General features: G+C 46.5%; 1 long non-coding RNA gene across 1 annotated transcript in view; it reads left to right on the top strand.

Moving 5' to 3' along the window:
- The window catches only part of LOC139360229 (uncharacterized), a 28,145-nt gene extending 14,146 nt beyond the window's left edge, over positions 1–13,999 (top strand). The window contains exon 3 of the long non-coding RNA XR_011617467.1: positions 11,678–13,999. This is a non-coding gene — a long non-coding RNA (uncharacterized lncRNA). The remainder of the gene's footprint in view (positions 1–11,677) is intronic.
- Positions 14,000–14,013: the final 14 nt, after the last annotated feature.

The following is a 14,013-nucleotide window of genomic DNA, read 5'->3' as shown; positions in this document are numbered from 1 at the left end:
TTTCATTGGCTCAAGTACTGCAGGTTGTACAGGAAGCATAGCACCTGTATCTGTTTCTGGTGAGGCCCCAGGAAGCTTCTAATCATGGCAGAAGGCGAAGAGGGGGCAGGCACCTCTCATGGTGGAAGCAGGAGCAAGAGAGAAGGGGCAGGAGCCACACACTCTTAAACAATCAGAGCTTGCAAGACCTCACTCGTTATTGCCAGGATAGTACCAAGCCATGAGGGATCCACCCCAATGACCGAAACACCTTCCACTTGGCCCCACCTCCAACATTGGGAATTACATTTCAACATGACATTTCAATGTGGACAAATATCTAAACTACATCAGGTACCATCTGTTTAAGGGCACGTATACAAATGGCAGAATTGAGATTGAAACTGAAGTTCAAAGCCAAGTTTCTTTCACCCTGCTATGCCATGCCATCTCCAAAAGAACCCAGCAAGAAAGAGTCCATCTCATTCTTTCCCTTTTGTCTAGCCTCAAGGTGGTTTTGTTTGCAACTGGTCCTTTCTGATGTGACCCAGAGATGACCACATGCCAAGAAGCTTTTAGGAAGAAGGGTTTGCAATACATGTGGTTAACAAAAAACAAAACAAAACAAAAACAACAAAACAAAAAAACGAAAACAAAACAAAACAAGAAAATCAGCATTATGTGATTGGAAAAATAACCAGACCCTGTGGCCTTCTCCAGTATTCATTGGAATTCACTTTTGAATGTGGCAAAATAGACAGGTTTGACCACGGGCTAAGTGCGAATGGAAGCACCTGCAAGGGAATCCCATTGTAAGGTATCTGGGATAGATGCCATTAAAAAGCTCATTAAAAAAATCTCAGCCAGTAGGCCAGGCACAGTGGCTCACACTTGCAATCCCAGCACTTTGGGAGGCCAAGGCAGGCAGATCACTTGAGGTCAGGAGTTTGAGACCAGCCTGGCCAACATGGTGAAACCTCATCTCTACTAAAAATACATAAACTAGACAGGCGTGGTGGTGCACACCTGTAATCCCAGCTACTCAGGAGACTGAGGCAGGAGAATCGCTTTAACCCATGGAGGCAGAGGCTGCAGTGAGCCAAGATAGCACCACTGCATTCTTGCCTGGGCAACAGAGTGAGACACCACGTCAGAAAACAAAAAAATTCCCAGCCAGTACTCTAAGGTAAGAACTAGTAGACATAAGTACAGACGTTCATATCATCAGCAGATATGTTAAAGCAGAGGTAAATTTGAAAGGCACTAAAAACAAACAATCACCAGAGCAGCCAGTTAGAAGTCAGATGGAACTGGATGGGGGTCACCATTCAGTGACTACTCTGGATGCTAAGTTCTAGGCATTGAACCAGGGTTTCCTTGCCCTACATGCTGAAATGCTAGCCCGGTAGCTATGGCTGTTATTTCCATGAACACACATGTGTGCATTAGTGATGTGCAGTTTATATAAATGCATCGTCTTAGGTCTTCATAGTAGCCTGTTAGACTGGTACTGGTATCCCTATTTTACAGATGAGGAAATTAAGTGTGCTCCATCACTTAGCCCAAGGAATGCAGGTAAAGCACAGTTTAGTTGTAGACAGAGGGGGCAAACATGTTGCACAATAGTTTAGGGAAAGTGCTTAGAGGGTCCTTTGTGATGTATTCTGCAATCCCCAGGCGATGAGTGGCTCTGTGAAATTGTCTGTCACCTGGGGTAGAACTAGTGATGTTCACCAGACATGACCTTCTCTTCTCCCACATTTCCCAGCTCCCTTGCAAACAGGAAGATGTACCTTATTCTGGTCAAAAGGCTGCTTCCCGGTGAAAGCATAGTAGAGCATGTGTGTGACTAACTATGGCTTTCTTTCACTTCATCTGCCTGGGCAGCCACAGAGGCCTTGTGTTGAGATACAGGAGCTGCAGAACAATACAGCCTGATCACTGAGACACATGGAATGTGGGACAGCTGCTCTTGTGAGTCTCCCAGACTCTCAGCACAAGAAATTAACACTGTGGCCGGGCACAGTGACTCACTCCTGTAATCTCAGCACTTTGAGTGGTCAAGGCAGGAGGATTGCTTGAACTCAGGAGTGTGAGGTCAGCCTGGGCAACAGAGGGAGACCCCGTCTCTACAAAAAAAGAAAAAAAAAATTGGCGGGGTGTGGTGGCATGTGCTTGTTAATTCCAGTTACTCGGGAGGCTGAGGCAGGAGGACTGCTTGAACCCAGGAGGTTGAGGCTGCAGTGAGCCATGATTAAGCCACTACTCTCTAGCCTGGGCGACAGAACCCTGTCTCTAAAAACTTAAAAAAAAAAAGAAATAAATTAACACTTGTATCAAACTACTGAGATTTTGGGACTGTTTGTTGCAGCGGTACGAGCCTGCCTCATCCTGACTTACACACCTCTCTAGGCACTTGCTTTGGTGAGATTTCAATTACAGCTGGGATTCTTCCCAGGGTCCAGAAGCAGCAGTTCCTCTTCCTCCTCCTTCTGCCTTCTTGGCTTCCACCCTGTTTGGTTTAGATCAGTGACAACCGACTCCTGCGAAGCCCTTTGCGATCTTTGTATTAGGGATGCAGTATAGAAATGAATTGTATTGTTTGTGTAGATGTCACCCTTGGCTCCTCCTTGCTGAAATTGACTGTAACAAGTGGTTGGAATTTCCACTGGAGGGTAATTTATATTTATTTGAGCTGCCACCAAGTCCTTATTTAGTTTGCATAAACTACCCAGGACAAAAGAGGAATCTCCCCGGACCCTGTTTATCTTGTGAAAGTGGAGCTTGTTCTGGAGGGCGGATCACTCTTCACATGGACCTCCTTCCATCCCTTCTAGCAATGAATAATCAGTCATCAGCAGAGGGGATTAAAAAATAGATTTATTGCTATTTCTAAAAGTCAGAACGAAAGAATGAGTAAACACGACAACAGATGCATAAGAACGTAAGTAGGAACACTATTTTACAATAACATGTACTGAAACACACTTATGTACTGGAAACTATGAAAAATAGCTCTCTTTAAATGATTTAACATTTGCTCTGTCTTATATACAGTTGAATTTCCAGTGGGAGAACAAAGATGCTTGCAGCTCTCTCGGCCCTTGTGAAAACCCTTCCTCAAAACCTTCTGGAAGTTTCCATAAAGCAGCTGATGGCTTAGGAGGAAATAGGAACTGTCTTCAGTGTACATGTGTGTTGTTCTATCTTCCCATCTCCCCCACACTTTGTGGGATCATTACGGGGATTCAGAAAACCCCATGGCCAGAGTCAAGCAAGAAGGTCATTAATTTTTTTTTTTTTTTTTAAAGAGATAGGATTTCAATCACTATGTTGCCCAGGCTGGTCTTGAACTCCTGAGTTCCAGTGATCCACCAGCCTCAGCCTCTCTAAGTGCTGGGATTATAGGCGTGAATTTCTGGCAATGACATTCCCTTCTGGAGAAACAGCAGAGCTGACTTTCTCATGAGGAGGCTTGCATTGTATGTCTGACTGCCTTCCTGAGATAACTTATTTATTTTTTTAATTAAAACTTTTTTTTTTTTTTTTTTTTTTGTAGAGATGGGTTGCCCAGGCTGGCCTTGAACTCCTGGCCTCAAGCAATCCTCCTGCCTTGGCCTCCCAAAGTGCTAGGATTACAGACGTAAGCCACTGTGCCTCACCTCCTGAAAGAATTCTGTTCAAGAAGCTTCTAGATAACTCATTTCTGCTGGCAATAGAGGTGCAAAGCATCAGATTTCACAGCCTTGGCTCTTTTTAAAAATCCTCGTCAGGTGGGCTGTGTGGCTGGTTGGACTGATAACATGGAAAAAGATTATAAAAAAATACATCAATTCCATAGCCGCATCTAGACATACTCCATTAGTCCTTGAAAATGGGTGATTTTTGTAGCGTCTTAAAACATGGATTGGCTGGAAGGATTTAGCCTTGGGGTTTTCGAGGGCCCTGCATACCAAGGCAGTGTGAAGCTGCCAGAATCAACCTCTGGGTGATGTTGTGGCCCAGAGTTTGGGACAGCTACACAGAGTCACAGCAGCACAGATACGAAAAGCCACCTGCAAAGTCCAGGCCGGTCCACCTACCAGGGAAGAGTATCTTTTCTGGGGATCGGCCTCTTTCTAATGACCTCAGTCCCTTGTTTTGGTGTCTGTTTGACTGTAGTCTTCTCAATTTGGTTCAACCCAGTGACTGGAGAAGGATAGAGGAACGATATAATTTGAAATGGGAGACAGAATTGAGGGCTCAGATTTCATATACCTTTCATGCAAACAAATCTCTCTTTTATGCTATCTTCTGGAGGTGGCTTGGATAGCGGAGGTCTGGTTTCCACAACCCTTTCCCCTACTCTTGTGCAATTAGCCAAACCATTTTTTTTTTTTCTCTTGAGGGAAGTGATTTGAATGAAAGGCACAGGTGATCATAAAATTCCCCTCAGGAAAATAAGGGCAAAATCTGCAATATTTGGAAGGGAGAAGCAGAATGTGTGGCTTGTAATCTTGGTTTTGTGCACACCAGATCACAAGCATGTGTGTGTGTGTGTGTGTGTGCGTGTGGGTGCACAGGCACACGTGTGATCCCTAAGTGGAATTGCCTGATTTGGAAATCTGGAGCAGAAAGATAGGATGACATAGGTGTGTGCTGATTTTTGCACGTATTGCATCTCTGGTTTCAGTATTATTGAACTGGCTTCTATCTTTTTCTCTTCCGCAGTGGCATTGAGCAACCTCCGTACTAATGCAATATTAAGGACCGCATAATTAGCCACCTTGATAAATTTTTCCAAGATGGATAGGCAATGTTTGGCTTTACTCAGAAGAAAACATTTCTCTAATAGTATTCTGTGGGAAGCTACAGAGAGAACAATGAACAGAAAGATCTGGAAATATATTAAGATATATGTGCATATATTGGATATTAGCACCATACACCACGCATATTGGGAATATGCTTCAAAATATTTCAAACATTGTTGACCTTTGTTATATAATCCCGGGCTCGGGGAAACATATTTGCATAGACTTAGCAATATATTGTAAATAACTACATAGGACCGTGTGTATTTTTCCTTAAGATGCAGTATTATAAGCAAGACATTAAATTATGCCTATCAGACAAAGCAGCCGGATCTCCACATTTTTTTTATAGCACATTCTATCGGGAAGACATCCCTGCTTCTAAAAAGCACATGTGTTAACTGCCTGATTCATGTGGTGACATGTGGCATATCCGAGTGCGTTATAGGTCTCTCAGGAATAAAAGCAACATAGCAAAACCATCACCTTGGGATGTTCATTGAGTGAATATTTTACAGACACACTCCTTTTATATTTATATAATAATTTAGTGTTATGACAATTTTTTTTAGCAGAGTTGGCAGTTTTTCTTTTTTATAATGGTATTATATTTGTGAGCCTATTAAGAGCATATGGGATAAACTACAGAAAAAAGTATTTTTCATAATTCCTCAGGGTGCTTGTAGCCAAAAAAAAAAAAGAAAGAAAGAAAGAAAGAAAGAAAGAAAAAAAACAAAACCACCACACCAAACATATAGGTTTAGAAAAATGTTAATAAAAGGTCAAGCAGAACGTTCCAATGCTTAGCATGACAGCAGGTGGCAATTTGGAGGCCTTTTTTGAATTGTATACTGAGGAGTCATGGGGACTTGTGGGGCTTCCAGCAGGAAAATGGCACCTAATGTCCTTTCTGAAAGAGAGATTCACCCTTTGGTAGGGTTTGTGATTTTTTTTTTTTTTTTGAGATATAGTCTCACTCTGTTGCCCAGGCTGGAGTGCAGTGGCATGATCTTGGCTCACTGCAACCTCTGCCTCCTGGGTTCAAGCGATTCTCCTGCCTCAGCCTCCCGAGTAGCTGGGACTACAGACGCCCGCCACCACACCTGGATAATTTTTGTACTTTTAGTAGAGACAGGGTTTTGCCATGTTGGTCAGGCTGGTCTTGAACTCCAGACCTCAAGTGATCTGCCTGCCTTGGCCTCCCAGGGTGTTCACAGGCGTGAGCCACCGTGCCCAGCCACGGTTTAACAAAGAATTAAAACTGCATGTTGCTTCTCTCTCCTCACCCACCTCCACTCTACAATGAACCCAGGCCAGTCTCTGGCTTGGCCTGGGTCCCTGGGAGCTGGCAGTGCTGGGCCTGCTGGCATTGGGCACCTCTCAGCTGGGCATCTTCCCAGGAGCTGGGGGAGTGAATGGTGACATATTGGGGTACTTCTCCCCTTTTTCCATCTTCTGAGGCAGAAAGGCAAAGCTGTCTCTCCAAGTCAGAGGAGACAGAACAGGTGCATACAGAGGACGGAGCCAATGCCCGCTTACCGAAGAGGAGCTGGGCAGAGGCTGTTGGCAGGACCCATGACCCGGCTGCCCCTGTAGGAGGCCCCCTGCACTTTCCCCTCCCTTCCTAAGTCCCCTGCAACTGGGAGGTCAGGTAAGGACAGGGAAACATCTTGTAGTTCTTTTTTTAAATATTTTATTTTTCTTTCTATTTTCTAAAGATGGGGTCTTACTATGTTGCCCAGGCTGATCTCAAACTCCTGGCCTCAAGCCATCCTCCCGCCTTGGTCTCCCAATGCTCTGAGATGATAGGTGTGAGCCACTGTGCTCAGCCTTTTAATTCTTAATCTCTTCCCCCCCCCCCGCCCCTTCTCTTTTCCTTTGAAAGAACTCATAAAAATGCAAAAATAGGGCATGGCTATTTGGAGATTTTTACTTAGCCATTGCCTGCATGTGAGCCTGTTTCAGGCAAACCCATACACTATGATTCCTACTGGCCTCAAATTAAACTTCCTCAATATAGAAATATTCTCTGTGGAGAAGTGGACAGAGAGTGACTGTCTTGGAATGGATCCAACCTGGCTCCTGGGAGCGGAAGCCCAGCTGCCCAAGTGCCCAAAATGGCAGGACACACCCTCCCACGGCCATTTGGCAGTGGCCCTTGTGTGAGGTGGAGACACGTCCTGGAGGCGCAGAAAATCAGTCACACATTGTCCCGGGACCTGCTGGATTGTTTGTGTCTCCACTGCATCCCATTGGCTCTGCAATGAAAGTATCTTTTCACAAATGAAAGCAAAGCGGTCATTAGAACCCAGGTCTGGGCCAAGGCGCAGTGGCTCACGCCTGTAATTCTAGCGCTTTGGGAGGCCAAGGCAGATGGATCACTTGAGGCCAGGAGTTTGAGACCAGCCTGACCAACATGGCAAAATCCCGTCTCTACTAAAAATATAAAAATTAGCCAGGACGTGGTGGTGGGCGCCTGTAATCCCAGCTGGCCTGGGCAGGAGAGGCTGAGGCAGGAGAATTGCTTGAACCCAGGAGGCAGAAGTTGCAGTGAGCCGAGATGGTGCCACTGCACTCCAGCCTGGACGATGGGAATGAAACCCTGTCTCAAAAACAAACGAAAAAACAAACAAACAAACAAACAGATACACATGCAGGTCTGGCTTCTACGTTCGGGAATGTAGGAGCTTGTACAGTGGCAGCGATCGGGTCGAGTGGAGAGTCCCCCAGGGCTACAAGCAGAAGCCCGCCGCGGCATCTGAGCAGAGAAGAGCTCTCAGCACAGCTTTCAGGGTCAACTTCCATCTACAATGTTCATTTGGGTGTTCCCCGGGCACCGCTTTTCCATGTGCCAAACTCTGAGCTAGGTGCCAGGTACTCAAAGATGAGTGAAGCATGCCACCTTCGCCCTTGTAGGGGCAAAACCGAATCCAACCATCACTCCGGTGAATATTTAATGACAATGGTGGTGAGTGAAATGAGGATGGAGTACTCTGTCCTGTGACAGTGTGAAACGGCCAGGTCGTGCTGAGTGAGGTAGCAAGGTCAGAGCTTGTCTTGATTTAAAATTTTGATAATCTTGCTCATTACGGATTTTGAAAAATGCATTAATTTTGATTTTTAAAGAGATTGCACTTACCTTGATTGTTGAGTTTTTTGGTGCTCAATGTGAGGTGAGAGCTGTGTAGAACTGGAGGCTGGGCGAATCCCCTAACTTTCAGGGTGGTTAACGTATCTCCCAGCAAAATACTCTTTCACCTCTGGTCTGCAACTTCCTGTGAGCTGCGGGGACTGTGTTCCTCATGGCGTCTCCTGGGTGGGACGAGGTCTAGGTTTGTGATCTTATATTCTCCAAGGGGCAGCTTGGAGAGGTTAAGCAAACTCCTCCAGGCCATCAGGCGTGGTCCAGGGCCGGGGGTGCTGATTTAACGTTCGTCTATGGTCACCCTTGGGTCAGAAGGGCAAGTTCTACAGACCACAAGTTCAAGGCTTGCTCCTTCTAGGACATGTCCCCTGCCTGCCCAGCCACACAGGCCTCTGCTCAGCTCTCCGGGGCTCGGTTGGGGCCACATGATACTGGACTTCGATTCCTGGCTGACTGCTTCCGGGGTTTTCTCATGGCTGCTTGGATCTGCTTTCCCCAGACTGACCGTGAACTCCTGCCAGTCTCCAGTCTCACTGTTTCATCCTCGAGTCCCTTAGAAGATAGCTCAAGGGAGAGCGTTCCTGGTTTAAAATGTGCTAGGGTAAGCTTGAGTGCAGTGAAGGTGACTGAGAGGGCACCCTTGGTGGGGACGGGGCAGCCCCCGAACAGGCCACGGGGTGCAGGAGTCAGCTCTGACTCATGCAGGCTCTGCCTTTAACATAGGCAGGGCTTGCTGTTGGGGTGGGATCTCGTCCCTGTGGGCCCTCTCTTAGTGACAGGAGGAACGTGACACAGACAATTCCTAGACGCGCAGCCTGGTGGGAGAGAGCGGGTCCGGGTGTCTGAGCCCTTCCTCCAGTCCCTCCCACGCTAATCTTGCGGCGTGAGCTTGGCAGAGCATCTGCTTAGGAATCTAATGCAGGGGTCCAAAAATGGGCAGATCCTGTCTGTGTTTATTATATGTGCTTGTCTACTTCTGAATGCGTAGCAGCTCTCATGCCTTTGCCACTCTGTTCCGAGATGGAGGGAGCTGAGCAGCTTTCGTTGGAGGTGATTTCTATGCCTGGTGGTGGTGGAGACGTCTGCTCTCTGATGAAGGGCATGGAGAGGCCCTCTCTGGGGGTCTGGTCGGGCCACTGGGAGGAGCCTTTTGAAATGGGGAGGCCTCACTGCCCGCTTTCCACCCATCGTGTCCTTGCTCCTTGCACCGGGTAAAAGGCGGTCACTTGGAGCACACATGGGGCTGCCACTCTGAGTGTCTGCAGTGGCTCCTTTGCTCTGAGCGCTCACTGGGGTCTTGCCCTCCAGGCAGCTCTGGGTCCCCGTGAGGAGAGGCAGGAGCCCAGGGCTGGAGATCCCAGGCTCAGATGTGATGCTGATAGGCGATGGGCCAAGAGCATCAGGCTTCTGCCGCCTTCCTGTTCCTCTTCCTCTGCTCTGTCCAGTGGCAAACGGTGTCCTTTAAACATGGGATAACGATGCCTTTTGTTCTCTGGCTAATGAGGGGCTTTCATGCTCATTATGTCATTAGAGTCTGGGGACAAGCTTAGGTAATTAGTGCCATCTTACAGATGGGGCAACAGAGACCAGGGTTTGTCCAACTTTACCTGCTTGCCAAGTGGGTGGCAAGGGCTCTGCTTCAAGCCTACTGGCATCTGCTCTGCTGGCCACCTTTGAAGGCAGGCGGACCCCCTCTGCTGTGTCCTTCCTCGGCAGAACTTGGGGAGTGTCTCTTGGAAGGTGATTTTTGTATGGAGGTAAAACCACCCAGCCCCCTGGGCATGCGTGTCCTTCTTTCCCCCCACAGCTGATGCTCGGTATGAAATTGACAACATGGCCCGAGTTCCACCCTGAAATGTCATGCTGCCTTCTGGATACGAAACTGGTAGAGAAACAAGCCGCTGGATGATGTTTACACAGTCCTTCCATTCCCCCCGTTCCTTCCTATATTTAGAAAACACTCATTAAGTGCCTACCATGTGCCAGGTATCACGCTGAGTGCCAGCGCAGAGCAGAGGCATTCAAGTCCAGAGGAGAGATGCTCACCGATGTGTGTGTCCATACGTGTACCACGTATGTTCTCACTGCTTCCTGTCAGCAAGTGCCTTTGTTGCAGCGGTTGGGGTGGAAGGACCTTCTGACTTTATGCTGTGGCTGCTTTGCTGTGGTGCTGCTGTCTCTGGGATGGGCTGTGGTCAGTTGTGATACCTTGGGGGTCCGGCGTGTGTGTCAGAGACTGCTGGTACTAAGATGTCCTTGGTCAGTGCTGAGTGTCACTTGCCGGCATGGAGACTTTTCCATGCCAATACTGGAGACGGGGGGAGTCTTGTGTTAGTTTTTGCACTAGCACCGTGCCCAAGGTATTCTTTTGGACATGCCCTTCTCTTATCACGTGCCTTACTTGGGACAGATGGGTTTTCAGGTTAGTGACCCCCACCTGGAGTCCCTGATACCTGTATCCACACAAGTACCTCCTCCCCTGCTGCCTTTGTATTCATTCAACCAGGTGGCACCCCAGGCATTAGGACACTGGCTGAATCTCCAAATTGCCTTACACAGAAGAGCCCCGTCCTGAGCCTGTCGTCCCCCTGGTGCACAAACAGCAGTCCCCCCAGATTTGGGCAAGGATAATGGAAGTCGTGAATTTACCTCTGACATATTTGATCCCAGTGTCTCAGCCCCCAGATGGCACAGGACCTGCCTCAAACTATGTCCTCAGGCCCCAGCCCACAGTTCCCCCATCCTCCATCACCCCAAGGGCTTTTTCTGGCTACAAAGAAGCAACCTCCCCAAGGGAGGGACTGGGACAAGGGCAGACACAGATCTCTTGAGAAACTGGGGACCAGGTGCATGGTAAAATGGGATTATGGGCTGGGTAGGGTGGCTCATGCCTGTAATCCCAGCACTTTGGGAGGCCAAGATGGAAGGATCACTTGACAGTTTGAGACCAGCCTGGGCAACATAGTGAGACCCCCTTCTTTACAAAACATAAGACATAAAAAAGTGTAGCTAGGTGTGGTGGCATGCACCTGTGATCCCAGGTACTTGGGAGGCTAAGACAGGAGGATGGCTTGAGCCCAGGAAGTCGAGGTTGCAGTGAGCTGTGATCACACCACTGCACTCCAGCCTGGGCAACAGAGAAAGACCCTGTATCATTAAAAAAAATAGTTAGTAGTAGAAGAAATGGGACTATGGAAACAGAAGAGGCAAAGGTGAGTGTAATTTCTGGGACATAAGATGCGCGGGCCTGTAAATAGGTACCTCAAGTTTACAAGAATTATCTTAAGAAAACAGTTTGATTCATTTTTATCATACAAAAGATGATAATGACTTTAAAATGATTGAGGAGGAAAAACATCATTTTCCTCCCATGTAAATATAGTGGGATGATATTAGAACCCGGGAGGAAATCAGTCCTGGGAATCTATTCATCTCCAAACCCTGAAAAAATGTGTAAGACCACATAGATTTTGTGTTTCCTTCCAGGACGTGGTGCATTGGATGCAGGAAAACTTTGGATGTGTGTTTTTGGGAAAAGCATGATTTCTATGCTGACACCTGTGAAGGTGGACACGAAAGCTCCTGCAACTGCAGATGACGATCATGCTTCAACAGAACGTTCTTCTTTCCTAGTTTAGCCCCTGATTGTCCAGCGTTTTGGTTGGACTCAAGGCCAATGCCAAGATGATTTCTGGGCTGGGGAGGATGGGGGGTGGTGTATCCTGAGGGCAACTCCCTCAGCCTGATTCTCTATTTTCAGGGACATCCAGATCTCCTGAGGGATGAGCTACCAGAGCATTCCAGCTGACAAGGGGCTCAGAAAAGAAACACATCAAGATTCCACCCCCAGGATGGTTGCTTACTCAATTAGCAAGTGTGAACGGCCGGTGCCGCCAGGTTCCCCGCACCAGGCCACTCCAGGCCAAGCCCAGCCGGTGCAGTGACCTCCTGAATCGGCCTCCCTGCGGCAGTTCGGGCATGCTGGGTTCCATTCTCAACCGGAGGAGCATTCGGTATCCTGGGAAAATGAAATCAGATCTCATCGCTCTCACGCACAAAGTCCCCAACGGCTCCCATCACACCCAAAAGAAAATCCAAACTCCGTCTTGTGCCCCAGAAGGTTCTCCGGGCTCTTGCCACCCGTCCCCTACCCAACGCCTCCGATCTCACCTCCTGCCGCCTCCTCCTTCGCCTTCTCCCTTCCAGCCACAGGGGGCTCCGTGCAACTGTTCCTCAGGCACACCAAGCCCCTCCCCTCCTCGAGCCTTCGCCCCGGCTGTTCCCTCTGCGGGGAACTGCTTGTCCCAGATCCGCAGGTGACTCGCTGCTCACTTCACTCAGGTCTCCTCACCGCCACCTCCTCTGAGTGGCCCTCCCAGAACCCCTCCCTAGCATAGCTCCTTCCCCAGCCCGTCGTCAGTGCCTCTCGCCCTGCTTCCCTCCGCAGAAGGCCAGGAACATCCCCGCGGGGGCTGCTTTCTTGGCTTGTTCCTTGTTTGTTTTCCTAACCGTGGAGCTTATGGACTGCTCTGCAAGCGCAGGGCTTTGTCTTGTTTACAGCTGTGGCCAGGCCTGAATGTGCTTCTATCTGATGTGTGTTTTGAGAGTATTTGATTAAAAAAATGAGCAAATGAATGAGCATTGTCTTATTTTTCCTTTAGATTTTTTTTTTTTAATAGAATGGAGGCCAGCCTTGAACTCCTGGCCTCATGTGATCCTCCCGCCTTGGCCTCCCACAGTGCTGGGATTACAGGCATGAGCCCCCTTTGCCTGGCCTGAAGAGACACTCTCAAGTAAGGCTGGTGGGAACGTAAAATACAATATTTCCAGAAAACCACTAAAAACTATTTTTCTCCTTAACAATTGATAACAAATTGTTAAATATATAAAGAAAAAGGAATATTAAAGCAGCAAAAAGAATATTAAAAATTACTTGTAGCCCACCTGCCATTATTATTATTTAAAGGAATACCTTATAAGGTTTTTTTTTCTAAGTGAGTAGAAAGCATGGCTACATTGTAACTTGCTTTTTGCTACAAAATAGTATTTTATGAGACCTTCTTGAATATTAACTGTTAAGAAATCCTTAAATATTAATTTCTACAGCATTACTATTGAGGACTTGATTGTATTATCTCTCATGATATTACATATCTATGTAAAATCTAGTCGCCTATTGTTGGACATTTGGTTTGTTTCTGATAGCAATGAACAACTTTACAGGTGAATCTTTGCAGGTATCTGTGATAGATTCTTTTGGAAGTAGAATCTTTGGGTAGTGTGTTATTAAGAATTTTGATCATATTGTCAAATTACCCTTTATAAAGTTTACCTGATTTACTGCGTCACTCGTGGTGTTGAAAGGATTCATTTGTCCATCCCTTAACAATAAAATCATTGTTTTTGTGTTTACCAAAATAGGGACAAAATTTTCTCATTTTTGTTTTAATTTGCATGTCTTTTGATTACTAATAAGACTAAACATCTTTTGTATGTCTATCATTTGTATTTTTTTTTTTTTTGGTGAATTGCTGTTCATGTCCCCAATTCATTTTTTTCTATTGAAGTATTTGTCTCTTCTTCATTTGTGAGGAAGCTCTACACACCTGGGGCATTAACCTTCTTTCTGTTATGCATGTTGAAATTTCCTAGTGTTGGTTTACTTTTCAATTTCAAAATTATATTTTTCACATATGGATATTTTAAATTTGTACACCTCAAATCTGGGCATTTAAAAGTTTTTAGCTTCTGCCTTTGCAATTGGACTTAGAAAGAACTTCTCTATTACCATATATGTAAATATCACTTTTATAGTTTCACTTAAAAATTTAAATCTTTAATCCTTATAGCATTCATTTGAATATGTGGTATGAGGTAGGCCACTAACTTTTCTTGTTTTCTCAATGAGTGGCAGATTGTACCTGTATCTTCATCAATCAGTCATCGTTTTCCCACTGACACAAAATGCCTTTATGTTAAAATATAAGTGTTTGCCTATTTGGATCCTACTTCTGAACTCTCTATTTTGTGCTTCACTGTTTTAATTATTGTAGCTTTCTGCAATATATGTTAATACCTTGTTGAGCAAGTCTCCTC

This window comes from Macaca nemestrina, chromosome 20, assembly GCF_043159975.1.
Source record: "Macaca nemestrina isolate mMacNem1 chromosome 20, mMacNem.hap1, whole genome shotgun sequence".
Lineage (NCBI taxonomy): Eukaryota > Metazoa > Chordata > Mammalia > Primates > Cercopithecidae > Macaca > Macaca nemestrina.
Note: the sequence above shows the minus strand (reverse complement) of the source record. Positions and strands in the feature narration are given on the sequence as shown.